This window comes from Prionailurus bengalensis, chromosome F2 (assembly GCF_016509475.1).
Source record: "Prionailurus bengalensis isolate Pbe53 chromosome F2, Fcat_Pben_1.1_paternal_pri, whole genome shotgun sequence".
NCBI classification, from domain to species: domain Eukaryota; kingdom Metazoa; phylum Chordata; class Mammalia; order Carnivora; family Felidae; genus Prionailurus; species Prionailurus bengalensis.
This window is the reverse complement of record NC_057353.1, coordinates 80,677,064-80,702,916: the sequence shown is the minus strand read 5'-3', so window position 1 is coordinate 80,702,916 and position 25,853 is coordinate 80,677,064. Positions and strand designations below refer to the sequence as shown.

The 25,853-nt window shown below is 45.6% G+C and overlaps 1 protein-coding gene across 8 annotated transcripts in view; it reads left to right on the top strand.

The window, feature by feature from the left end:
- The window catches only part of PTK2 (protein tyrosine kinase 2), a 256,865-nt gene that overhangs the window by 28,621 nt on the left and 202,391 nt on the right, over positions 1-25,853 (top strand). For 2 of the 8 annotated variants that reach the window (XM_043601860.1, XM_043601870.1), the window contains exon 3: positions 1,197-1,284. The exons of 5 other annotated variants lie outside the window; for them this stretch is intronic. The gene's annotated coding sequence lies outside the window, so the exon portion shown is untranslated. Of the gene's footprint in view, positions 1-1,196; positions 1,285-4,966; positions 5,094-25,853 lie in introns of all 8 variants that reach the window. One more of the 8 variants, XM_043601861.1, reaches the window with a different exon arrangement.

Genomic DNA, 25,853 nt, shown 5'->3' with positions numbered 1-25,853 from the left:
CAACAGAGAGTCCGTAGCATCAGGCAGTGCTGGTGGTGGGCTGTGGAGGGCAGCTGTCAGTCGTTGTTCAGCGTGGAGATGCGACCGAGGTTTGAAAAGCCGGCATGTTGGGAGTAGACACGGGGAGGCGGGGTGGGGGGCCGAGCCGAGGAGAGCTGGAGGCTGTGGAGGGAACCGGGTGCGGAGGCTTGGACCGGGGCAGGGAGACTGGGGGTGGTGAGAAGCAGTCGGGCCCCGGGTGGATCTTGAAGGTAGAACCGGCAGGATCTGCCGACAGATTGGATGAGGGGTGTGAGGAGCGAGGGAGGAGTTGAGTCGGCTCCAAGGCTCTGGGCCGCCACGGGCGGAACTCGGTTTAGAGGGGCAGAGGCGGACCGGCTCGTGGGCACTCTGGGTTTGCGGCCCGCAGGGATCCCGGGAGGGCTGTCACGGGGGCAGTTGTGAGTAGGCATCCGAGCTGGGAGTGGCAGTGAAAAGGCAGTGGCGCTCTGGTCACGGAGCGGGTGAGCACAGGGAGGAGGCGGCAGGAGGGCTGAGCCCAGGACCAGGGGGAGCCGTGGTGGGCTCCGAGCGGGTGTCCGGAAAACCGGAAGCGCTGGCGCCGTGGGAAGAGGGGAAGAGAACGTTCTGGGACAGGATGTGATCAGCTCTGTGAAGTGTCAGGAAAGGTCCAGATGAGGGTTGGGGTTTGACCTTTGGGTTTGGTGACTAGGGGGCTCTCCGGCGGCACCCAGAGCGGTTAGGGGGAGTGGTGAGACGGAATGCCTGCCAGGATGGTGGTTTGAAGCTGGAGAGAGTAGCGAGACGGATTGCGTGCGGGTGACTGAGGTCCAGGGTGCACGGTCACCCTCACGCTTACCCAGCCGTCTGGGTGCTGAGCAGCCCAACCCGGCCACGTCCTCGAGGGACGTGGTGGTGTTCTCAGGTCAGGTGCAGAGCTGACAGCAGCTTTCTCCACGCTTGTGGCCGGTGGGCGTGGCGCCAGGTGTCCGGCCACGTGCGCCGCCCTCGCCGCCCTGCCTCTTGGGGGCGTGGGGACCGGCACTCGCAGTGTACTCGCAGTGTCCCAAGAGACTGTTCAAGGGGGAACAGAGTAGTGGTCTAAAAGTTCTAGGAAAACAAAACACTTGTCCTGCCTGAAATGCTTCTATTAGAGATTGTTTCCTTTTCTTAACTAGAAATTCCGCTTTGTCCAGGGGTGGCACGTGCATGTGTCCAGAGCAGTGTTGAAGGTGAACGCAGACCCCAGGGCCCTGCCCCGCCCTCCACGTCTGCCTCCCACAGGTGCGTGTAATCGTGTAATCATGCCTCGCTGCTGCTTCGGGTGTTTACACCCCCGATCCTCAGCCACGTGTGTGTGGGGTCAGGCGCCATCGTGGGTTGGCTTTAGAAAAAGTTACATTTTGGACTCCTTTCTTCCTTCCCCCCAGAGTTCTGTCACAATGTTTGTTTAGATCCACATTTTGGTTAATTGTTTTGACTTTGTTAATGTTGCTCACTATTGAGCTAGTTAATGTAACATGATTCCATTTCCTTTTTGTTCGGCTTTGGTTTTCCGTTTTTTTGAACTTAGAGTTGCCCCCTTTTTTTTTTCCTGTTTGCTTGACATTCTTAAGAGTTCTCACTCTGACAGCTTTATAAGGAAGCCAGACCTCTTAATAACATTTTCCATGTACTCAAGCATATTACTTCTGTCTTCACCCCCAGGGACATCTGCTTCCTTCAGTGAGGGACAGGTCACTCTCTTGGCCTGCTAGAAATGGTCCCAGGGTTGAGGACACAGGGCAGATCTGGGAGGAATGGATGTGACCAGGTAGAAAAGGGTGATTCGGGGGCGCCTGGGTGGCTCAGTTGGTTCAGCGTCCAACTCTTTTTTTTTTTTTTTTTTTTTAACATTTATTTATTTTTGAGAGACAGAGATGGAGTACAGATGGGGAGGGGCAGATAGAGAGGGGGACACAGAATCTGATGCAGGCTCCAGGCTCCGAGCTGTCAGCACAGAGCCCAACACAGGGCTCAGATCCACAAACCGTGAGATCGTGACCTGAGCCGAAGTCAGACGCTCAACCAACTGAGCCGCCCAGGTGCCCTAAGCTCTGATGCTTGATCTCAGCTCAGGTCATGATCTCACAGTTCGTGGGTTCAAGCCCTGCTGTCAGCTCAGAGCCTGTTCGGAATTGTGTCTCTCTCTCTCTCTCCCTCTCTCTCTCTCTCTCTCTCTCTCTCTCTCTCTCCCTCTCTCTGCCTCTGCCACACTTGTGCTTTCTCTCCTTCTCTCAAAATAAATAAATAAACTTAAAACAATTAAAAAAAATAAGAAAATGCTAATTGGGAAGACACTGATGGGAAGCCGGGAGGGAGGGCACCATGTCTTCCTGAGGGAGCAGGGGTGAGAAGGGTTGGCAGTAGTTGGGGAAGGACATTCTTGGTGGAGAGAGCGGGAATAAGCAGAGCTGGGTGAGATTTGTTAACTTTGAAAGCCTGCGTTGTGCCGCCTTGCCAGGCCAGATGTAGTGGTTATAGACTCTTCCTCGAAGAATTTTAAAGAGGTTTTCTTGGGAAACGGGACATGCAGATTGTTCAGCATCTGTCATGAATGTTTCATTTCTTATTTTTTTTTTTAAGATTATATATTTTGAGTAATTTCTACACCCAGTGTGGGGCTCAAACTCACAACCCCAAGATCAAGAGTCATGTGCTCCACCGACCAAGCCAGCCAGGTGCTCGTGTCATAAATTTTCTTTTTTATTTAAAAAAAGGCTTTTTTAATTAAAAATTCTTTAACATTTATTTATTTTTTGAGAGACAGAGCATGAGCAGGGGAGGGGCAGAGAGAGAGGGAGACACAGACTCTGAAGCAGGCTCCAGGCACCGAGCTGTCAGCACAGAGCCTGACGTGGGGCTCAGACCCACAAACCATGAGATCATGACCCGAGCTGAAGTTGGACGCTTAACCGACTGAGCCACCCAGGTGCCCCTAAAAAAAAAAAATTTTTTTTTAACATTTATTTATTTTTGAGAGAGAGAGTGTGAGCAGGGGAAGGGCAGAGGGAGAGGGAGTCACAGAATCTGAAGTAGGCGGTGGGCTCTGAGCTGTCAGCGCAGAGCCCGATCAGGGACTTGAACTCAAGGACTGTGAGATCATGACCTGAGCCGAAGTCATATGCTTAACCGACAGAGCCACCCATGCGCCCCTCCTGTCATAAATTTTTAAGGTCTTAAAACCTGAGTGTAGGATATAGCCAGACACTTGAATCCAAGAGATAGTCTCTTTTTTTTAGTGTTTATTTATTTTTGAGAGAGAGAGCATGCAAGCTGGCGAGGGGCTGAGAGAGAGGGAGACAGGATGTGAAGCAGCCTCCAGGCTCCGAGCTGTCAGCACAGAGCCTGATGTGGGGCTCAGACCCGCAAACCATGAGATCATGACCTGAGCCAAAGTTAGAGGCTTAACCAACTGAGCCACCCAAGGGCCCCTAAGAGATAATCTTAAACTGTTGATTTCATGAAATGGTTCATGGAAAATTGTTTATTGAATATCTGTCACAAAGGCAGCCAGCCACTGGTCACGCAGGACTGAATACTATGCGGGCAGGATGAGTGACCACAGGACATTGAAGGGGTGGCTGCTGTGTGTCTAGCTGGACTGGTGGGAGGGTTGGGAGGTATCCTTGAGATGTGCAAGCACAGCCCTCACTGTTTGGCGTAGTTCTGGAAGCCTGTGGGGAAATAAGCCATCGGCAGTGAGATAGTGCAGAACCAAGAGTGATTGGATTAGGCAGAATTGTAAGGAATAAAGTCCACAAATATCCTTCATGACTGTCCTCTCCAGGGCACCTTTTATGTAATTGTGCTGCCACACCTTTTCTGTCGATGCCTGGCCGGCTCATGGATGGTCAGGACCCTGCATGTGCAGTGGGTCTGCCGTGTCTCAAGTTCAGCCTTTTACCCAGAGCTTTGTGAAGTGCATCCTTTATCTTGCCAGTCTAGGTACGTTTCTGATTCAGGAATTATACGTCATAATCGTGATATTTACCATTTATGTGTCAGTTATTGTGTGTTTGAATCGTAGTTTTTTTTAAAATTTTTTTAACATTTATTGATTTTTAAGAGATAGCATGAGCAGGGGAGGGGCAGAAAGAGAGGGAGACACAGAATCCGAAGCAGGCTCCAGGCTCCAAGCTATCAGCGCAGAGCCTGATGTGGGGCTCGAACTCACAAACCGTGAGATCATGACCTGAGCTGAAGTCGGATGCTTTAACCGGCTGGGCCACCCAGGTGCCCCATGAATCCTATTTAGTTTTTTGTAGTAATTTGGCAAGGTAGTGATTTCTGTCCCGGTGTCCTAGAGCAGAGGCTGGAGCTAGCTTCTGAGGAGTCCGCCCCAGGCTCCACATGGTGGCGGCAGGCTCTCACGTTCCCTTACGGTCCTGTGTGCGAGCCCTGGATGTAAGAGTGGGGAGTGCTGCCCCCTACTGAATGGCCCGCAGACCGTCCTCAGGATCGACTTCCTTTTTGTCATGCGTCAACTACATATCCATGTGGGAATGCATTGGCGTTGTCTCTGCAAACCACGGCACGGCACGTGGTCCTCATTCGTTGGTGTTCCTGGCTCACACTGAGGAAACAATGTGCTTTCATCACACACTTGTGAAAATAGGGAAACAGGCAACTTTTCCAGGGATTTTACATCCTGAGTAAGGGACAGAGGGGATGTCTTTTTCTTTCTACCTGCCTTAGCATATCATAGACAATTTAGAGGGGCACAGGTAGGGTGTTGGGAGTGGGGATGGCAAGGAAGCAGTTTAGATTCTTGTCTACTAATAAATTCTAAGTGACCTAACAAAATAGACAAACTTTCCTGCATTTCTTCTTTGATAAACTATTAAAAAGGTAGGTGTTTTAGCAAAAAATTCACTTGAAAAAATGGCCAAAAGATTTGAGTAGACATTTCGTCCCTTTTCTGTAGGTCACAATAAGCACAGAAGATGCTCACCATCGTTAGTCATCAGGGACGTGCACATGACAGCCACAGCGAGGTAGCATTGCAGTCCTACTAGAATGCCTCACATTTGCACGAAACAAGACAATAAAAGGTGACAGTGCCCGGTTGCAAGGATGTGGAATAGCTACAGCTGTATCATGCTTTGCTGGTGGGAGTGCAGAGGGTTGTAACTATAACGCTTTGGAAAAGAGCTTGGCAGCTTCTTATAAAATTGAACATACGCTTCTCATACAACCCAGGAATTCTACCCCGAGGTCTTTACCCAAGAGAAATGAAAATTGGTGTCTACGCAAAGGCCTGTATATGAACGTGTGTAGCGGCTTTATTCATACTTGCTTAAAATGGAAAACAGCTCAGATGTCCATCAAGTGGTAAATGGTTGTGGTTCACCTGCACAGTGGAATCCTGGTCAGCAACAGAAAGGTGCTAACTACTGACATCTTCAAGACAAAGGGTGAGAATCTGCAAAGCATCTATGACGTGAAGGCACAGAGCTCTGTGCAACTGTGATTCCACCCTGATAACGTTTGGGTAAAGCCAAAACCATGAGACCACATCAGATCACTGGTTGCTTTGGGCTGAGACAAGGGGAAGAGAGGATTGAGCACAAAAGGGCATGAGGGCACTTGGTAGGTGATGGAAATAGGCCATAGCTTCCCTTCCGGGGGCGGTTATACCCCGGACGTGTTAGTCAGAACCCATCTAACTGAATGTTTTACTGCATGTACATTTTTCCTCAGTAAGCCAAGCTTAAAAAAAAAATAGGTGACTTATGTATATACACACGTAGATCATACACACACACACACACACACACAGGAGTACTCACTTATATACACACTTGAGCTCGCTTTTTCTTTCCAGTGGATTAAATTTTATTTTTCTGGATTAGGTATCCTAGAAGTTTAAGTAAAATAGATTTTAGCACAGACACTGTTTCTGAAAACGTATAATCTTGGAGTCTTTGATTTTTTTATATTTTTTCATGACCTAAAGGCTTTATAACGTGGTTTTTGTGTAAGACGATTATATATTATAGATATAAATAAAAACAGAAGAGACTTTTTAAAGTTTAATTATTTTAGGATTCCTTCCATAGCGTTCAAGCTCTTGTAGCTTTGGAGAAAAATAGTTTTACCAGCTTTAAAAATTAATAAAAGATGTTTTCTCTGATTCACGACAAACTTAATTATATGGTCTTCAGCTCTGTCTTTAGTCAGCTCTAATTGTAGGGTACAATTATATTTTAAACTGCTAGAAATAAGAATGTACACAGAAGATAATTCAAGGTGGCTTCACTAAACTTAAGGCTTCCTTGTGATTGTAAGTCAAGTCTCTTCAAAGTTTGCAAGAGGATTGCTCATTATTCCTTACTATGTGGTGCTTTTTGATGTCCTGCAGAGCAGTTATTTAGCATTTTTTCCTAATAAACCCTTTTTAGGAAAGCCACAACAGTGGGCAGGGAGGGGGATTAAAGTGGAAAACTGTGTGTATGTTTAGTTGTCATTTAAAAATCAAAATTTGTTTGACTTCAGAGCATAAGAAGGCCATTAATTCAAATGATGAGGTCTTCGTGTGATTTTATGATCAGAGGGTGGGTATTAGAGTGTGTGGTAATAACAGAATCAGTGGCAGAGTAAGGTGCATTGTAATAGGACCTTCCTGAGCTGCTTTTTTGTTTCTTTATTGCGTGTGCTGCTCTGTGTTCTTGAGGCTCGCTGTGCCGTCTCTGGTGACGCAAGTGTGCCCGGTGACATCGGTGTGCCCAGACGTGTTCGTTGCAGCCTCTGCATGGTGCCCTTTAGACGGTGATTGCACAGCAAATACGTAGCCTCCTTGATAGTTGCATTTGGGAACAGGGGAGAGAGAATCGTTCTCCCTCACGTGTTTTATTGTCTGACTCCGTCCCCGGGTTTTGCTGCGGGAATCTCTGCGCTAACAACCCTCGTTTTGAAGGGTCGGACCTGTGCTGGGACACTTCTTACGGCTGGTGACATTTCCAGCTGCTGCCAGCCAGGTGGCAGCCCTGGTGCAGGTGTCACGGTGTAGCCGCAGGGACGTGGGGTGGCACTGCGTGCCGTGTCGGTTCCAGCGTGAACGGTCTGCCGCCGCCATACCACGCACGGTGTCCGCGCCAGACAGAATGCCTCCTGGTAGGTTACAGCGTGACTCACTGGTCATGTGAAAAGTGGTACGTGCAGAATAGAACCAAAATAGGTGTGGAGCGTGAAGGTTTAAGAATACTCAGCCACGCTTGTTTTCTTGTGTGTTCCGAAAGGGCACTTAATCCAAAAGGGTCTTCGTAAGCGAAATGTACCGAAAGACGTGAAAGTCCGTTTCAGCTTCTCTAGATGACTTGGGAGCCTCAGTGTGAGCGCCTGTCATTCCCCGTGTGCGGTGGCACCCTTCCGCCTTCTTCCTCAGCATGGGGCTGTGTGGGTAGCTGCCTCTGGAGGCCCTCCCACCACCACCTTTTCTGTTTTGCTGTTCCTTGGTTTTTTGTTCACTTAAACCTTGTTTTCTTTTAGGGAGAAGTCGCGACAAGTGGGGTAGTCCGCTTTCCAATACCCTTCACCTAGATCCACCAGTGCCCCCCTCCCTCCTTCCTCCTGTCTGTCTCTGGATAGGTACAGACGCACAGGGGTGAGCACACACACACACACACACACACACACACACACACATTTATTTTTTACTGAACCCTTGGAGAGTAAGTTGCAGACATAATGCCCTTTCACCCTTACATACTTGAGTATTTACTAAGAACAAGGACTTTTTACATAACCACAATATAATCAGTATAACATTTAATGTTGCCATTTTATCTCCTATACAATCCCTGTTCACGGTTTTCCAGTTGCTCTGTTGTTTCTAGCAGTTTTCACCCCGACACAGGATCCAGTCTAGAATTACAGGCATGATTTATTTATTTAAAAACTTTTTAGGTTTATTTATTTTGAGAGAGAGAATGTGCAGGAAGGGCACAGAGAGTGAGAGAGAGACAGAGAATCCCAAGCAGGCTCTGCACCATCAATGCAGAGCCTGATGCAGGGCTGAATCTCACAAATTGTGAGATCACGACTTGGGCGGAAATCAAGAATTGGATGCTTAACCGAGCAAGCCACCCAGGCGTCCACGTGTCTTAGTTACTGATGTCTTTGTAGTCCTTTTAGTCTGGATATGGTGCTCAGCCATTCTCTTTCATGACATTGACAGTTTTAAAGAACGTAAACTAATTGCTTCGTAGGGTTCCTTTTGAGTTCCTTTGATGTCTTCTCATATTAAATTCAGATTATGCATTTTGGGGGTCAGACCATTGTGGAAAGTGACGTTGTCCCTTTCTCAGGGCCATATCGTCTCTCATAGCCATTGTGTCCATCTCAGAATGGCACATGGTGCCAGTTCGTTCTGTTATTGGTGACATTAACGCCCAGGAATTTGTTAGGCCTGATGAGTCTTGGACGCTGCTCCTGACCTGCTGAGTCAGAAACTTAGGGTGTGAGGCTGTGTTTTCAACAAACCCTGAAAATGATTTTGATGTATTCTGAAACTTGGGAATTACCGATCTTAGGCGATCGAGTTAGGATTGCGTCTGCCTACTGTCTCTACTCTAAAATGAGCATTTATCCTTTGTGGTTAATGAGTAATCTGTAGGGAAATATTTGAGGCTGTGTGACCTTTCGAACTTTCAAACCGATAGTTCGGTCACCCACTGGTGGTTCTTGCTTGAAACAGTTCTTGCGAGCTGGTTGTGCAGCCGTGGTTCTCTCACGCCGCTGCCCCTTCTTGTTTATCAGCTGGTGTCCAGCTGCCAGGACGAGTTTCCTCTCCTCTGTTCGCTCACTCACTCATGTCATCCGTCAGAACTTCACGGATGCTCGTTTGACTCAGTGGCTTATAATCCTTGACTCATTATTCATTTCGATGCTAGACTTCTCCCTGGTTTGGCCTTCTCCAGGATCATCTCCTGTATTTTTTTTGACACGTCCCTATTAATTTTTGAGCTTTTTCTTCCTTTTGGTACAGTGGCGTTTCTTGTAGTTTCTCTGTCGCGTCATGGAATCAACCGTTTATCCAAGTATCCCTGGTTCCTTTTAGTGGGAAATGGGATTTAGAGGTGAAGGTCTTCATGACAGGCATGTTCACGTGCTACCTGGTGGTACTGCTTCCCAGCGCTGTCTGTGTATGCACGCACGCGTGCACACCTGTGCTCAGGGTGCAGAAGGCTTGCTTGTTACATTCTGATGAGCTGATGAGGTCTCTGATCACTTTTATTGGCTTCCAGTGGGTGCATTGCTTGCTTTCTTGCCTCCTCTCCTCTCCCCTCCCTTCCTCTCCCCTCCCCTCCCCTCCCCTCCCCTCCCCCCTTCTCTTTTCTTTTCTATTCTATTAAGTTTGGGCCTCTGTGTGTGTTGGGGGGGGGGTCTCACATGTACCTTTATATTTTGGTGGTCAGTCAAAGGTTGGGGTAGAATTTATTCTCAGATTTGGGGTTTTATCTTGGGGTTCCCTTGCTTCCAGCATCCGTCCTCTAAATTTCCGTTGGTCCACCAGCCCCCATTTCTTCTGAGACCTCATGCCAGGAAGACTTTTCTTTCTGCCACCAGAGCTCGCCCTGGGTTGGGAGACACATTTAGTCAGAGGAGCAGCAGGCTGGCTCTGGTGCGTGCCTCTGGGCCTCCTGGGTTCTCCTGCGTGTGCCTGCCTAGTCCCACTGTCCGCCGGGGCTTTGGGCAGTGTTTATTTATATTCACATTTGGAGCGCAGCGTTTTGCAGCCTTCTCGTTTCCAAAATTTCCCCCTTAGATTTACAGCCACCGTCCTGCTACATTGTGATGGTACAGTAAGGCGCAGTCCTGTCCTGCCAGAGCTGGGGCTCACAGGCTTACCAGGCAGGGAAGTCGCAAACACTCAGTTTGGACCAGAGGCAGGCGCAGTTTTGAGAGTAATTTCTTCTCCTGTTGTTGCCTGTGTGGTCATCTTCTGGTCCCTTCCGGGAGTGGTTCTGGATGAATTTGTCTGTTTTTTATAACTGTCTGCGCCCCATCATCTTCACGTAACCGTATGGGAGGCCCATGCTCCCTTTTGTCTTTTATTTTTTCCCTCTGAAATCTAGATTAGTCTTTATTTTTGTATACAACATTTCATTATGATAATTTTCAAACAAACGACAAAGTTGCAGGAATTTATAGCTAACACCCGTCTACTCATAGACCCCTTAGATTCTACCCGTAATATGTTGCTGCTCTTGCTTTATCACATAAGTCACCAATTATCCATCCCTCTATATAGTGACCCGTTTTATTTTCTAGGGTGCATTTCAGAATGAACTGCAGATACCAACATACTTCACCCTGTGTATTTCAGCATGCATATTGTTTACTAGGGTTCATTTTTCGTTTAGGGGATTTTTCTTTTCGTGTAAAATTGATATACCAGCAGCATATAACTCAGGTACACATTCACCGAGTTGTCACAAATGCACCTTTGCATGAAATGTCATCTTTGCAACCCCAACACTTATCAAAATCTAGACCACTGTAATTTTCCCCTAAGGTTCCTTCACACCCATCTGTGCTCACATTCCTGCCCTAGTCCCTGCTGCCGTCCTCACCCCGACCCCTGACAACTGCTATTTTATTTTCCTACTTCAGATCGGTCTTGCCTGTCCTGGGATTTCCTGTCAACAGAATCATATTGTATGCATGGTTGTGTAAGGCTTTTTTTTTTTTTTTTTTTTTTTTAGCACATTATTGTTGAGATTCACCCATGTTATGCATGTCTGTAATCTGTTCCTTGTAATTGCTGAGTTGTATTTTGTTGTATGAGGCTATCACATCTTGATTATCTGTTCTTTTCTTGATAAGCATCTTTAATTTTGAAAGAAACTTTTGCTGGGTGTGTAGATTTTTAGGTTGACAGTTGTTTCTTTCAGCAGGCTAAACATGCGTTTCCATATCTTCTGGTCTTTGTGCAGGTTTCTGAAACTCGTTTTCTATAACTTTTCACCTCTGATTCTCTGCCTTGCATATTTCAGCCGCTCCGCTTCCCCAGACTGGAAATTTCCTCTCCTCCGCTGAGGTTGCGGTCCTGTACTTGGATTCCCTTCCCGCGTTGTGGGCCATGGTTGCTCCCAGCTGGACAGAGCAGGGTGCTGAGGCTCGCGGGCCTGCACTGCACATTGTCTCAAGATCTGAAGAAAGTGGTTTCACGGATTTTGTCCACTCCTCTATTTGTTTACCATGGAGGGCTGTTTTCCGTTCTAGTTCCTCCTTCATGGCTGAAGTGGATGTCCCGAAGTCCATGCAGTTCATATACTGTGTTTCTCGGTTTTCCGGAAAATGAAATGGCAGAAATTGACTTGTTTCAATATGAGTTTAGCCACTGATTTTACTATCTGGAAAATCGCAAGTAATTTCCATTTGACAGAGGGAAATCTATATTCCGGCAAAGCTTTCAGTTTAGTTATTTTGTTATTAAACTGGCCCAAGATAAGTGGTGCATTCGGCTGCATTATAGTTACCGGAAAGTAGCATTGCTTGCCTGGGCTACCAGGCAAGCTGGGCTGTTGGTCACAAACAAAACGCTCAGTCCCACCTCCAGGCAGAGGCTTATTTGTTCCAGGGCCTTACCCGCCCCCACCCTGCTGGTGCTGCCTTGGCGGATGTGAGCGGGAAGCGTAGCCAGGCCCGGTTATGCGTGAACGTGAATAGGAGGAAATGTGGGAGGATTTGTTCATTCATTCAGCACATAGTTGAGTTCCTGCAGTGACCCAGGCTCTGTACTGTTCATTTTTTCCTCTGTGATCTTTTCAAATGATTGGACAGAGATTTGGAATTGTTTCTGGCTCTTCTAGTTTTTGACATAAATTTTAGTAACTAAATCTGCCCCTTTCAAAATACCTTTGTTAACTTGTGAATTTGAGATTATCATCGATAGCTAATGCTAGGACAGTACAAGCATTACTCAAAATAAACGAGTGTGTACATACCGCATAGTTTTTATCTACTGGTGATGGCTGCTTTGAAATAAAAAGCCCAGGAGAATAATGGTGTTGGGTATGTGTATGACATTTGTTCATAACCTTGGTACGACCTAGGTTAGGACATACTCTAGAGTGAGGGGCTGCCTGGGATTTCTGGGCCCTATGGCTAGATTGGTACTTAAAACTTAACAGGGGAGGATTTGGGCACCCTCTTCTTGACCTGCGGTGTTGACGGAGGCTACCTGTTGCATTTATGTGGAAACTCTTGATCCTAAGTTTACCATTTTGGTGGACTGAGGGCAGATGAGACTCGATCAGGCCTCGAGTTGAACTTTACATATGTCAGCAGCAGTTAGGTATTTGGGCAAACCTTAATCACACTTGTGTGTTTCCTTTTGCCGTGAATTCTATTACAAGTTTCTTGAAAATTTTGAATTAGTGAATATATAAGATGTTTTAATAAAAATTTATTGGCGTTTTTGAATTTGACTTTTAATCTTTAGTGTAAATCTTTAGATTTGAAGATTAGGATATACTTTTATTTATTAGGCAGTAAAGATCATTTTCTGTTAGTGTGTGTACATCTGGAAGATTGTTCAGACAGTTGAAGAAAATGTATCCTCCTTTCTAGGTTTGCCCTTACCCCCCCCCCTTTTTCTCCACCTTACTTTTATTCAGGTAGTTATTCAGGGAAGGCAACGTGTTCCTTTTTATGGAAAAAAAAAAAAAGGACTTAGTTCCCTAGTGGGTTTTGTCAAGAAGGGGGTGAAAAGCACGGTCAGGTTTTTGCATGGCGTCAACACAGCAATCACGATGGGTCTTTTCCTTTTGGGACGTCCTGCCGCTGCTGCCAGGAGGTCACCCAGATGGCAGGGCAGAGCTGTTTCCTGGCTGCAGTTTGTGGACTTGGTGACCACTGGCCTCTGTCTGCAATGTGTGTATGGGGAGCTTGCGATAGATGTGCACGGGGCGGGGTGGGGGGGGTAGGGAGAATGCGTTGTCTTCTTCGGTAACTAGCCAGATGAGGTTGAGGTCAGCCAGGTTTAAGGATAGAAGAATGAGATTGCACAAAGTATAGTTTGCAGCCGCTGGAGACATTTCTGTCAGCTGCTGCATGGAAAGGTTATGTTGTATTAAGTGTGGATTGTACCTTCGAGGTCACGTGCAAACAGCTGTCTCAGTGTTCTTCATAGGTTTTGGGACTAGGAGTGTGTAGTTACGTTTTACAGTTATTTTTGTGTTCTCTTACTCTTGTTAGATTAATTCACATTTCTGTTATTTACTTAAAGATAGTATTTGATTTCCATAAAAGCTTGGGAAATATGTGTTAGGAAATTCCTGTACTCAAAGGTGGTTCCTAGGCAGTAATTCACGATGCCAAGGAAAGGAGTGTGCGTTAAGCCCCTGTAAATATAGTCAGATTTCGTATGTACTGGGAGTAAAAAACAAATGGACTTCCAGAAATAATTTAAATGCACTTTATGTAGAAAAATTCATTTATAGCTTTATTTTTAGCAAAATGAGGTGTGGAAATACTTAAAACCATAGCGAAACTAAATTACAGTTTCCGCAGGAAGTAAATACAAAAGTGTGCAATAATGATTATAAGAAGGAGATTTAAATACTTCTAAAATATTTTTGCAGTTCCTTGGCTTTTCTTCTCCCTTCCAGTCGCTTAATGGGAAATAAAATAGATTTTTTTAAATGTACAAGTTAGGTGTATATATGTTTGTAAGTAACTCCTGTATCCTAGGAGATCCACGTTCCTCTGTGTTATAATTAGGTCTTCTGGATCCCCCAGGGTCAGAATTTGAATGTGTTCCGTTGTTGCTGTTAATTATCTTTCCATCTGTTTCTGATGTTTAGTTTTCCTGTCTTTAATGAACAATCTTATTTTTTATAAGATGCCTGGAAAGAGTGCATCCCAGAAGAGTAGTAGTCTGTATTATAATGGATTTATTTAATTAACTGAAAGTTTTTTTTCCTAAAAGATTATCTTTCTAGGAAGTTAAAAAAAAAATGTTCTCCAGAATGCCGTCTATAGTGGAGTAAAGGCTGCAGGTACAGGTGATGTTTTAGATTTCAACTTTTGTGGGACTGAAGTTGAAAATGTTATGTATAATGTTTTGACATAATTTTGTCTACTTAAAAAATTTTTTTATGAAAAAAAATTTTTTTAATGTTTATTTTTGAGAGAGAGAGAGAGACAGAGCATGAGCGGGGGAGAGGCAGAGAGAGAGGGGGAGACACAGAATTCAAAGCAGGCTCCAGGCTCTGAGCTGTCAGCACAGAGCCCGATGTGGAGCTCGAACCCACGAACCACAAGATCATGACCCGAGCCGAAGGCGGGCAGGACCAGCTGAGCCACACAGGTGTGTGGTAGTGTACTCCCTTTAAAATGTGGAACACTAAAGGGCGTGGACTGTGGGACTGACCTATTTTTTTGTTTTGTTTTGTTTTGTTTTATGTTTGTTTATTTATTTTAGTGGGGGGAGGGGGAGAGAGAGAGAGGGAGAGAATCCCAAGCAGGGTTCCGCGCCATTAGGACAGAGCCTCACATGGGGCTGGAACCGTGGGATCATGACCTGAGCCCAAATCAAGAGTTGGATGCTTAACTGACTGAGCCCCCGGGTGCTCCAAAGGACGGATAAACTTTGAATTGCTTGTTTACATTTGCTCTTGGAGGTGTGCAGAGACTAAGCAGTTTCAGTTTGGGGATTAGGTACAGACAGGCTCTGAGGCGAATCAGGCTTTGACGTGTTCCTTAGGTCAGTTGAGGTCCCTGGAATGTGACAACAGGCAGGGGTCCCCACAGTTAGCATTGCAGCCGAAATGGGTGCCAACCAATTGCCCCTTTGTCTTGTTGGGGCGTCTTTCACAGTGGGGCTCCCTCTACACTCCCCAGCCTTACCTTTTAGCCATTTGTAGACTTTGTGACTGCTCTGTGCACTTATCTGTAAATGTTAATTTATCTGTACGGGTCTTCTGTTGACCTCTTCAGGGGATTTGGATTCGTAAAAATTAGAATGTCCATTGCTTCTCCTTCCGGTTTGCCCGCACTTGATTGTACAGAAAGACGCGCTGAGGGGCACCTGGGTGGGGTGGCTCAGTCGGTTGAGCGTCCGACCCTTGGTTTCTGCTCAGGTCATGATCTTGTGGTTCACGGGATCAAGCCCTGCGTCGGCCCCGTACTGGCTGCGCAGAGCCTGCTTGGGATTCTCTGTCTCTCTGCCCCTCCCCGCTATGTGTATGCATGTGCACACACTCTCTCTAAATAAATAGACTTAAAAAAAAAAAAAAGACTTGAATTCAAAAAGATTTTGACCTCCTCTTGAAGGAGAAGGACACACTGAGAATTAAGATTACATTGATGGTCAGCGTGTTGAAAACAACATAATTCCCCTTTTTTGGTTTCAAATAATGGAGTGAATCTGAGATAGGGCTTCAGAAGCCAGTTGAGGACTGGATCTTGGCTTTGACTCCCTGGCTGTCAGCCCTGACTCCAGTGTGAGATAACCCTGTTTATAAGCAGGTGAGGTGACTTTCTTCTGGGAGGACTTATCCAGTGTGTGGTGCCTGCAGCCAGAGAGTCACAGATGCATTTGAACCTGCGTGTTATTAACGCTAAGAATCCACTAGGATAAATTTTGATGGGACATGTATGCTGTACCTTTGGCGAATTGTAATATTGATTCTGGGTCCCTCCTTGAGTAGTTAATGTGAACATTTTTTTCCTGTTTTCCAGCGTAGCCTGTGCTATAATGTCTATAATAGGGCAATCTCCTGGAACACTGCACGGGTGGGAAATGTTGGTGTTTTTTTCCCATTTTGATTGTCAGTTGTGGTTGGCTTGTCTAAGATACACAGTAAACATGTATATACTGCTTATGTTGTTCTGGCTTCCCCTTTCCTGATTTAAAACTCTTGGTTCGAATTGGCTCTGCATGTTGAACATACTATCTTCTGAGTGTAGGCTTGAGGTATGTGTTAGAACGCTGTGTTTACAGTGCTGCTTCAGTTGGCTGTTAGTGAATCTGTGTGGTAGGTTTCCTTTAATTCTTTTTTTTTTTTTTTTTTTTTTTTAGTTTTTTTAACTTTTTTTTTTTTTTTTTTAATTTATTATTAAGAGACAGAGACAGAGCATGAGCATGGGAGGGGCAGAGAGAGGGAGAGACTTAGAATGTGAAACAGGCTCCAGGCTCTGAGCTGTCAGCACAGAGCCCAGCACGGGGCTTGAACTCACGGAGCACAAGATCATGACCTGAGCTGAAGTCGGCTGCTTAACCGACTGAGCCACCCAGGTGCCCCCTTTCTTCAGTTCTTTTTAAAAACTTTTTATTTTAGAAAATTTGAAGTATACATGAAAGAAGAATTGGATAATGAACCTGTGTCACCATTGTGGCCTTGTTTATCCTGTTTCCTCTTCCCCAGACATTTTTTTTTTTTTTTTTTTTTTTTTGCTGGAGTATTTTAGAGCTAATCCCAGGCATCATATAATAATAAAGTTTTCACCCGTAAAAGTTCAATATGTGTCCCTAACAGGTATGAAATATACCATAATACCTTTACCATGTCTCACATAATTAAAAGTAATTTAAAATCTTTAAGGGATACCTGGGTGGCTCAGTCGGTTAAGCGTCCGACTTTGGCTCAGGTCTCGATCTCCTGGTTCGTGGGTCGGAGCCCCGCGTTGGGCTCTGTGCTGACAGCTCAGAGCCTGGAGCCTGCTTCGGATTCTGGGTCTCCCTCTCTCTCTGCCCCTCCCCTGCTTGCGCCCTGTCTCTCAAAAATGAATAAATGTTTAAAAAAATAAAATAAAATCTTTAATAAAGCTGGGTAATGTTTGATTTTCTCAGTTTTTTTTTTAAGCCTTTTACCTGTAGGTTGGCAGATCTCTAACGCTTGCTTTACGCTATTTCAGTTTTGTTTTTGAATTACAGCTTTTGTTGATGCTCTTGAAGAAATTGTTATTTCTCTCATAGAATTTCCCACATTCTGAATTTGGCTGATCGTATCACGTGATGTCATTTAATTTGTAAGTTTTGAAACTAGTTGCTAGAAGTCAGCTAGACTGAGGTTCAACTTTGGGGGCAAGAATACTTGCTGTTGGCATGTCCTCCCCCCTAAGGGACAGCCACATTCATCATTTGTCCAAATGCTGTGGCTATCCTTCCATCTAGTGGCTTTTGCAGGCATTGATGGTGGCTGCCTGGGGATTTTGTATCAGAGCTGCAGAAACTGTGTTCTGATTTTGTCATGCCTTGTGCGCTTGTTTGCTGGAGGGTTTTTGTTTGCCTTTTTTTTTTTTTTAAACTGTTTAGGTATCCTGAAATGTAGCCCATACAGAAAAGGTAGGATACATGCATAATCTTTTGTTTACTAGTTTCAGAATGAGTTTGTTGGTGTCCTCGCAGTATCCAATGGTGACTGATCCAAGTGAGGATTATTTTTAGTATCATAAATGCATACATTTTAAGATGACCTCTGTATTTATATATGTACACATAGGTGTATGTTAATTTACCATAGTCATTCTCTTGGATGGTCAGATTGCTGTTTGTAGATGTCTTCTGTGTCCTTTGGAAGTGACTCCCCTGATTTTTTTTGTAGTTTTCTGTTTATAGGCACTATAAAGCGTCCCAGGCTCAATTTGTACCTTTCTTGCCTCAGACTTGAAATCAGCTGCCTCTCTAAGGAGCCTTGATTCCTTTTCGTGGGAAATGGTATTTAGGGACTATAGTGTGGGTACTATGGTAGTTAATTATGGGATGTTACTGCTTCTGGGCTTTTTTAGAGAACAGAGGTAGGACGTGTGTATTTTTTAGAAAGAGAAAAGTAAGTCATGAGTTTATCCTGAAACTTCCAACTTAAATTTAAGACAAAAATGGTTCCCTGCTTTGATTTTGTTTGTATCTCATTTCTCTTTTGCTTAAAATCTTGCGGTTTTTTTTTTAAGATTTTATCTTTAAGTAATCTCTACACACAATGTGGGGCTCGAATATACAACCCTGAGATCAAGAGTGGCACACTCCACTGAGCCAGCCAGGCGCCCCAAAATCTTGGTGCTTAACACTAGCACGCTTACGTAGTTGCTTCATTATTCATGCATATGAAACTTGTGTGCCACTTCAGAATAACAGTGCCACGGTCACCACTAACAAGACCTCTGGATGCATCTGAACGTGCCTTTGCTCCTTCATTTTGTTTTCATTTGTATTCTTGTTAAAACAGCATTAGCTTTCCTTACAGCTCTCGTACTCTGTAGGACATGTCACATCTGGGATGTGCAGTGAGACTACAGCCCCTGTCTGCAACTGCACCAGCACCTCGGAAGTGAGGCTTGTTTGTTTCACGTTTGCTTCTGACAGTTGGGGGCAGTGGGGACCCTCACGCACGAGAACGACGGGAGGGCCATTTTGTTCGTCCACTTCGGACCGTTGTTTGGTAGCGCTGACTCCGCTGGAGCGTGCACCTTGACCTAGTGGTTCCGTTCCAGGTGGACACACAGCAGAAATGCGTGCACGCGTGTGCCAAGAAACCTGTACAAGACTGGCCGTCACAGAGTAATTCGTAATAGCCCCAAGCAGGAATTAGCCCACTGTTGGTCAAGGGTGGACTGGGTAAAGAATTGCGGTACATTCATACAATGAAGTACTATGCAGAAGTGGCTGTGAGGCTCCGTGCCCCAAAGAGTACATACTGTGTGATTTTCTTGTAAATTGGAAAAAAAAAGTATGTTTTCGAATCTCCGTTTTCTAATGTATATGCGTGTGTATCTCGCGGTGTGGCTCACCTTGACCGCTTCGTTTAATGCTGGAACCTGCATTCCCTTACATGCACACTTCCTATGCCTCATACCCTGCTGCACTTAGTAATTTTTAAAGTAACACTAATCACTTGATAGCATAGTGCATAATTTAGTTATTTATGATGATGTTGTTGTCTGTCTCCTCTAACAGAACGTAAACTCCACGAGGGCAGAAGAAGTGTGTGGGGGGAGGGGGGACGGAGAGACACTCGAGCTGGTGGCAGCTGGTTGACACCACATTGCTAGCTCAAGACCAAATATGGTGGATGTATTTGTGCCGCAGGAGTCTGCCAGCGCCACAGATCGGGGCTTCTCCCCCAGCCTCTTCACAGAGCCAGTTGTTAAGTGCCCAGCAGCACATCCTGGTGTGTATCTCTGTCCTTGTACACACACTGAGGCATTCGTGGCATCTGAGCAGTGCCTGGTGTATAGTAGGTGCTCGCTGAATTCTTGGATGAGCGAATGCAAAGCTGGACCCTTTTAGGATGGGTTAGGACTCAGGTTTATGAATTTTATTATTGGAAAAATTTTGAGGTGCAAATGGCAGAAACCTATCTGATACTAGCTAAAGTGAAAAAAAAAAAAGAAAAGGAATGTATCCGGTGATCTAATTTGGAATGGTTAGTATCTGGAAATAAGTGTCTAGAAAGTCAGCCAAGAAAAAAAAGTACCAATAAATCCTAAAGGAACTGTAACTACTTTGGAAAACAAATGATGAGTCTAATACTTCCTTGATCCAGCCTTGTTTAAAATGACAAGAAATTAAAAATAAGCCCCTAGTCCTCCCCACCCCCCTTCCAAACCTCACACCATCACCTCATCCCTCTTCACCCCCAGCCCTAGGCAACCACATCTTTCCAACGGACAGACTTGACTTTTCTGGACGTTTTATATCATTGGAATCATACATACAGTAGGTGGTCCTTTATGTCCAGCTTCTCACTCAGCATGTTTTTTTTTTTTAAGTTTATTTATTTATTTGACAGAGACCGCGTGAGCGAGCGGGGAAGGGACAGAGAGAGAGGGAGACAGAATCCCAAGCAGACGCGGTGTTTGAACTCACGAAACCTGGAGATCATGACCTGAGCCGAAACCCAAGAGTCAGAAGCCTAACCGACTGAGCCCCCGGGCGTCCCCGGCATAATGATTTCAGCGCGGCAGCTGCCGGTGCCATCGCTGTTCGGTGCTGAGCGACGTCCGGCAGTCACCACGCCGTGCTTGCTTCTCGGTGTCCAGCCCGCCAGAGCCGGGCCTGGTGCTCCGGCCGGTGGTGGCAGTTCCGTGTGTGCAGAGCCTCCCCTTGTTTCCCAAGGCGACAGATAAATACAGAGGTGAAAGCCGTGGCCCGTGGGCCTGGCTTCCTGCCCTTCGCCCCCTGAAGGTCTCCCAGCCTCGGCGGCTCGCTGACCGGGGCGTTCTCTGCACTTTTCACGTTGTCCTGCTGCCGGCTGTTGCGCCGTCTCGAATTGAGAAATCTCGAGTGGATGTTTGTCGTTACAGTTTTCATTACAGTTGATTTAAAAGGAGGAAGGAGGAATCTTGTAACAAGTCAGCCATTTACAGACTCTCTTTTGTGCCTCTCTTGCCCTGCGAGGTTCAGTGAGCTTGTGGATTTGAGGCGCTGCTGCTGTTAGGCCCTTTGCACAGAGTCAGAAGGAAAGAATCCTGATTTCCGCCGCATCGTAGTAGGCGTGGCCATCTGTAATCAAAGACTGATGTTGCTAACAGATTTTTAGGGCCTGCCTCCTGTATTTAAATTCAGGCATTTATAAATCGAGGAGTTTGCTGGCCCAGAGTAAAACATTGGCTGTAACCGTTGCAAGTCAGGCAGATAAGGCTTTGACAGTTGAGTTACTGTGGTTCTGGTCCTTGAAGAAGAAGCGTTAAATACCCTTTTTGTTCTCACAAGAGAACTTTTAAAATCGAGTGATTGTATTTAACATGCTCTGGGTAGAAATGTTTCTAGTTTCACAAACCCCTTAGGTGATAAGGGCCGGGTGTGGGGCTGTGGGCGTAGGTGTGTAGGGTTGTGTCGGTGGCGAGAACGGGACTCAAGGGGCATCAGTGGGGCCGATGAAAACCTCAGGCATCAAGATAAGTACAAGTTTAATGCAGTGTTTTAAAAAGATAAACATTAACGCAAAAGATCCATGAGGGACAAGATGCCAAAATTTTAAAAATAGGATCAGTATTCCTCATTTCTCCTTTTGCCCCATGTGCTAATAATGTACAGCACTGTTACTTATTCTGTATTTCAGTTTAGAGTTTAATTTGCTCTTAGTTCTCAAGGTAAAAACAGACAATTGATGTTTTTACCTTTTAAATGTAAGCACTTGAAGTTTAAATGCTCTTGTAAATACTCTTAACTGCATTCTTAAGATTTTGATGTTGTGTTTTTATTATCACTCTGTTCTGAACATTTTCTGATTTTCTGTTTCTTTCTTTCTTTCTTTCTTTCTTTCTTTCTTTCTTTCTTTCTTCTTTCTTTCTTTCTTTCTTTCTTTCGATATTTGACCCATGTGTTATTTAGAAAGGATTATTTTCTTGGGAAATATTGAGGACCTCACTAGAGATTTTTTCTTTAAAATAGTTTCTATGTTCACTTGTTATTTTGAACAGAAATACACATGGCACAAAATTCAAATGGGTAGGCAGGAAATCCTAAATCTCTGCCTCTTTGACGCGATTTTCCTTCTGCTGAATCCTCTGGAAGAGTCAGCCTTTCTAATTTGCAAACGTCTCTAGGTGGGTCTGTGATACATGAGGAAGCAAATGTGTGCATACGTCTTTTTCCTTTACAATGAAATAACCACAGCCGACATATTCTTCTGTATCTTTTTTATTATTTGAAGTCCATGTCTTTAAAATCTTTGCATCTTAAGACTGTGCGTATCGCGCTACTCTTTTTATGCCGTGTGGACTCTTTTCATTAATGGGTGTTTCCAGTGTCAGTGAAAAATTTTCAGCAAATACCTTTTTCAAACTGTATTTACTCGTTTCTGTCGCCATGCAGGCTGTTCCTAGTTTTCAGTATTGCACGCAAACTTACGAATCATTTAAGCCTCAACTGCCTTAAACCTTAAAGGGGATTATTGGAGGTTCCTCAGGCCGATCCACCAGAAGCGACCGAGTGCTTGCCTTCTCTTGGGCTGTGACCTCTGTCCCGATCATTTTGGGGTCCCTGGTGCTTAATTCACTGAATCAACACGGGAGATACAGAAGAGTGTCCTAGTAGTGATGCACTTTCATTACTGTTTCTGTTTGTAATACTTAATTCTCCTGACAGTTGTGGGAAGTAGGTGCTGCTTTTTAACTTAACTGATGAGAAAACCACATTCTAGAGAGAAGTTGTTTAAAAGGTGCCCAAAGTCATATATGTGCTATGTATGGGACCAGGTTGGGATTCAGGGAGTACTTGACATAAGCCGAAGGGACAGCGGTGGGCTTGCAGGTTGAGGCCGGTAGAAAGCGGAAACGACCTGGGCCTCGGAGTCTCATGTGGCTCTGACTTTACAGAGTCTGATCTCACCCCAAGACCTTTACCTCTTTCAGTCTCAGCTCTCTCTTGAAAATGGTCTTACTAATCTTACAGATAAAACTGCGGGTTATTCCATTAGCAGAGATGGGTTTATTTGGGAAGAGCAGGGAACTGCAGACCCAGGCAGGCAGGCTGGGGTAGGACTGTGGGCAGAAGGGAGGTGAGGACTGTTCTTTTGTAGGGGAAGGAGGGGAGTTTGGGAGGGAGGAGGTGCCGCTCTGCAGCAGGGATGGCGTCCACCTGCGAGGTGCCTCTCTCCTGGCCAGACCTGCCATCACGGAGGGGTGATCGGGGGTGAGAGCAGCCCGTGCTGGCCTCCCAGCTCCATTCCAAGTGACCTTTCCTTTTAGTAATCTTCGCAGTGGGTGTTGGTAATTATCTCAGAGTCGATTATGGGGTTAACTCATTACGGGGGGCACGCGAAGCTCCCTTGTTATTGGATTAGTATCATGTCCTCCCTCAAGGACTGGTGATCGTCTCTCCCTTCTCCTGCCTCTTGGGCTTTGGGCATGTTCCTGCCGTCTCAGGGCTTTTCCCCCTCACCCGCAAAGGTGGACGTAATCCTATTCGCCACTTTGTTGTAAAGTAAACACGAGACACTCCTTTAAAGCGGTTTTCACACTCTGGTAAACTTTTTTATACTGATCACATCTTACCATCTTCACCATTTTTAACTGTACACTTCCGTACTGTTACAAACGTTCACGTTGTGGGGACACGGATCTCCAGAACTTTCCGTCTCGCACATCTGAAACTCTGTCCCCTTAGTCTTCTGAGGCGCTGGCACCGTGGCTCACACCGTTCCGTGTCCCCACCAGTGGCGCCCAGGGCGGCTGGCCAACGCATGTTGTTTCCTGTTTCCCAGCGTTTAGAAATAGTAGTCCTCCGAATAGGTGTGAAGGTGGTTTTAACTTTTTTTAATTGTAAAAATTTCAGGGAGCATTGGAAAAATGACTATAAATTTCTTGCTGAATCGGAATAATGTCTGTCGATATCGATGGGACAAAAGCAAAAGCATGGAGGAGGGCCGTTGACCAAGGAATCCACCAGCCACTGGGTAGCCGTGTTCGGGAAGAGAAGCCACCTTCGTCCCGGCTCCACTTAGAATACGGCTGGGGGAGGGCTGGGGGGAGGAACAGACCGTCCCGTAGATGCTGCCACCGCTGCTTCCTGACGACCAGGGTGTAGGTGGCGGAAGAGGTTCACGCTCACCGCCAGGGGCCTTTCTTTCTGCACAGCCCCATCTCCCATGGGCGGCCCCGCAGGGGGTCTCAGCTGCAGACTGCCTTTTTTTTTTTTTTTTTTTTTTAAAGTTTATTTATTTTGAAGGAAAGAGACAGAGTATGAGCTGGGGAGGGAAAGAGAGAGAGCGAATCCTAAGCAGACTCTGCATTGTCAGCGTGGAGCCGATGCAGGGCTTGAACTCACAAACCGTGAGAACATGACCTGAGCCGAAAACTGAGTCACACGCTTAACTGCCTGAGCCACCCAAGGCGCCCCGCCCCTCAGCTGCATGCTTGAAACGGGGCACTTTGCTGTCCACTCAGTTAGGTGACTGATCACCCTCTGGGTAAATCGGATTTACAGGGTAAAAAACATACGGTGGTGACATGATTGAGTTGGCCGTGTGTAGGCATGTTCAGTAAAAGCTTCAAGGTTCATTTGGAGGGCGTTAACGTTAAAATAAATAACTACTTGATTATCCTTTGATATTTGTTACTTGGCCAATATAAGCAAAAACCCCCACTGTGTTTTATAATGTAGATCATTAGGTTGATCATTTTGGTGAGTTGCTTGTCCTGTTCTGTGTTAGCTGGCCTCCACTAGCATATTTGAAAAACTAAAGTGGCATTTTCTTACAGATTTCAGGAGCCTTTTTTTTCTTTGTTTTTCTTTTAACCTTGATGACAAAGGAGTGCTTGGGTGACTCAGTTGGTTAAGTGTCTGATTTCGGCTCAGGTCATGTTCCCAGGGTTGTGGGATTGAGCCCCAAGTCAGGCTCTGTGCTGAGCATAGAGCTAGCTTGGGATTCATTCATTCATATTCATTCTCTCTCTCTCTCTCTCTCTCTCTCTCTCTCTCTCTCTCTCTTTCTCTCTGCCACTCTCCCATGCTCTCCTGTGTGTGTGCTCTCCCTCTCTCTCTCTCAAAATAAATAAATAAACTTACAAAAAAAACCCACTTGATGACGAGTAACCTCCCGACAGTTCTCAATCTAGAATTTGCTTTCATCTCCTTAAGAAATGGCCATTAGTGTCTGGGAAGATATTCTAGTTCACTATTGTCTGAATTTGTAGTAAATTTAGAATGTTCTGCCTCATGAGGAATGGCAGTTGTCCTCCCATTTCATAGATCTTCGGTCGCCTAATTCATTGTGACGTTATTTCCTGGTGATTTTGATGTCTGTCTCGGGTAACAGCTACACGTCCAGCATGTACCATGATGGCGTTTATCTGCAACCGGGGCGGGATTGCTGACTCCGGGGGACTGTCACAGGAGCCGCGGAATTTGGTGAATTGGAGTGTGGCCTAGGGATGAGAGCAGTTTGTATCTCATATTCTTTCTGTGGGCACATTTCTTCTCTTCCTCTCTTTGTCCCTGTGGCCCTCACAGTCGTTCATTCATCCTTTGTGGGCCTAGCGGGGCCTGTTTTCCTGAGTCTCTGGAAACCTTTGCAGCCTCCGGAGGTGTGAGTGTGCATGCTGGCAGGCGTCCGAGTGCGGGTAGGTGTGTACACAGACCGGTGGGCTGTGATGTCAGGTCATGTCACTTGATGTCTCTGTTCCTCAGTTTGTTTACATGTCACATGTGGCTTGTTAACATCCTCTGTCTCACTGGTTGTTGCAATTATTAATTGAAACAAATAGGTGAAGTTCCGCAACAGAGGAGTGAGGAGCACAGACTGGATGGAGCCGGACTACCTGCGTGTGATTTCCAGCCTTGCTACTGAGGAGTTCTGTGACCTTGAACAAGTTACTTACCTCTGTGTGCCTCGGTTTTGTCATCTGTTAAATGGGGGTGATAGGACCTCTCTCCTGAAGTTGGTTATTAATAACTGGGGCAGTAGTTTAAAAGTGTTTAGAATGGGATTTGGCACAGGGTAAGCATTAACTTGGGCTCCCCATTATGCCGTTCTCATTATATTTGTGTTGCTGGTATTGCTATTGTGCTCTTTTGTGACTAGCACACAGTCACTGCTCAGGTGATAGGTGTTGTCATTGTCCTTGTTTTACAGATGAACAAACTGAAGTTTCAGACAGTGAAATGAGTCTTCCTTTGTCTCACGGATGGAACTGGGGCTTCTTTGTGTCCCCCAGTTGCAAATTCAGTGCCTCCCTCAGCGTCCCCAGAGTTCTTCAGAGGAGCAGAAGGGAGGAGGTATAGTAATTGTTAGAAGGTTTGCAAGGACAGCGAGTGACACCATCACCTTTTGGACTATGTTATATTTTGAGACCTTTTTACCTGTTTATCTTCAGAACATGATTATATCCTTCCTTAGGACTAAATTTGTTTAGTCCAT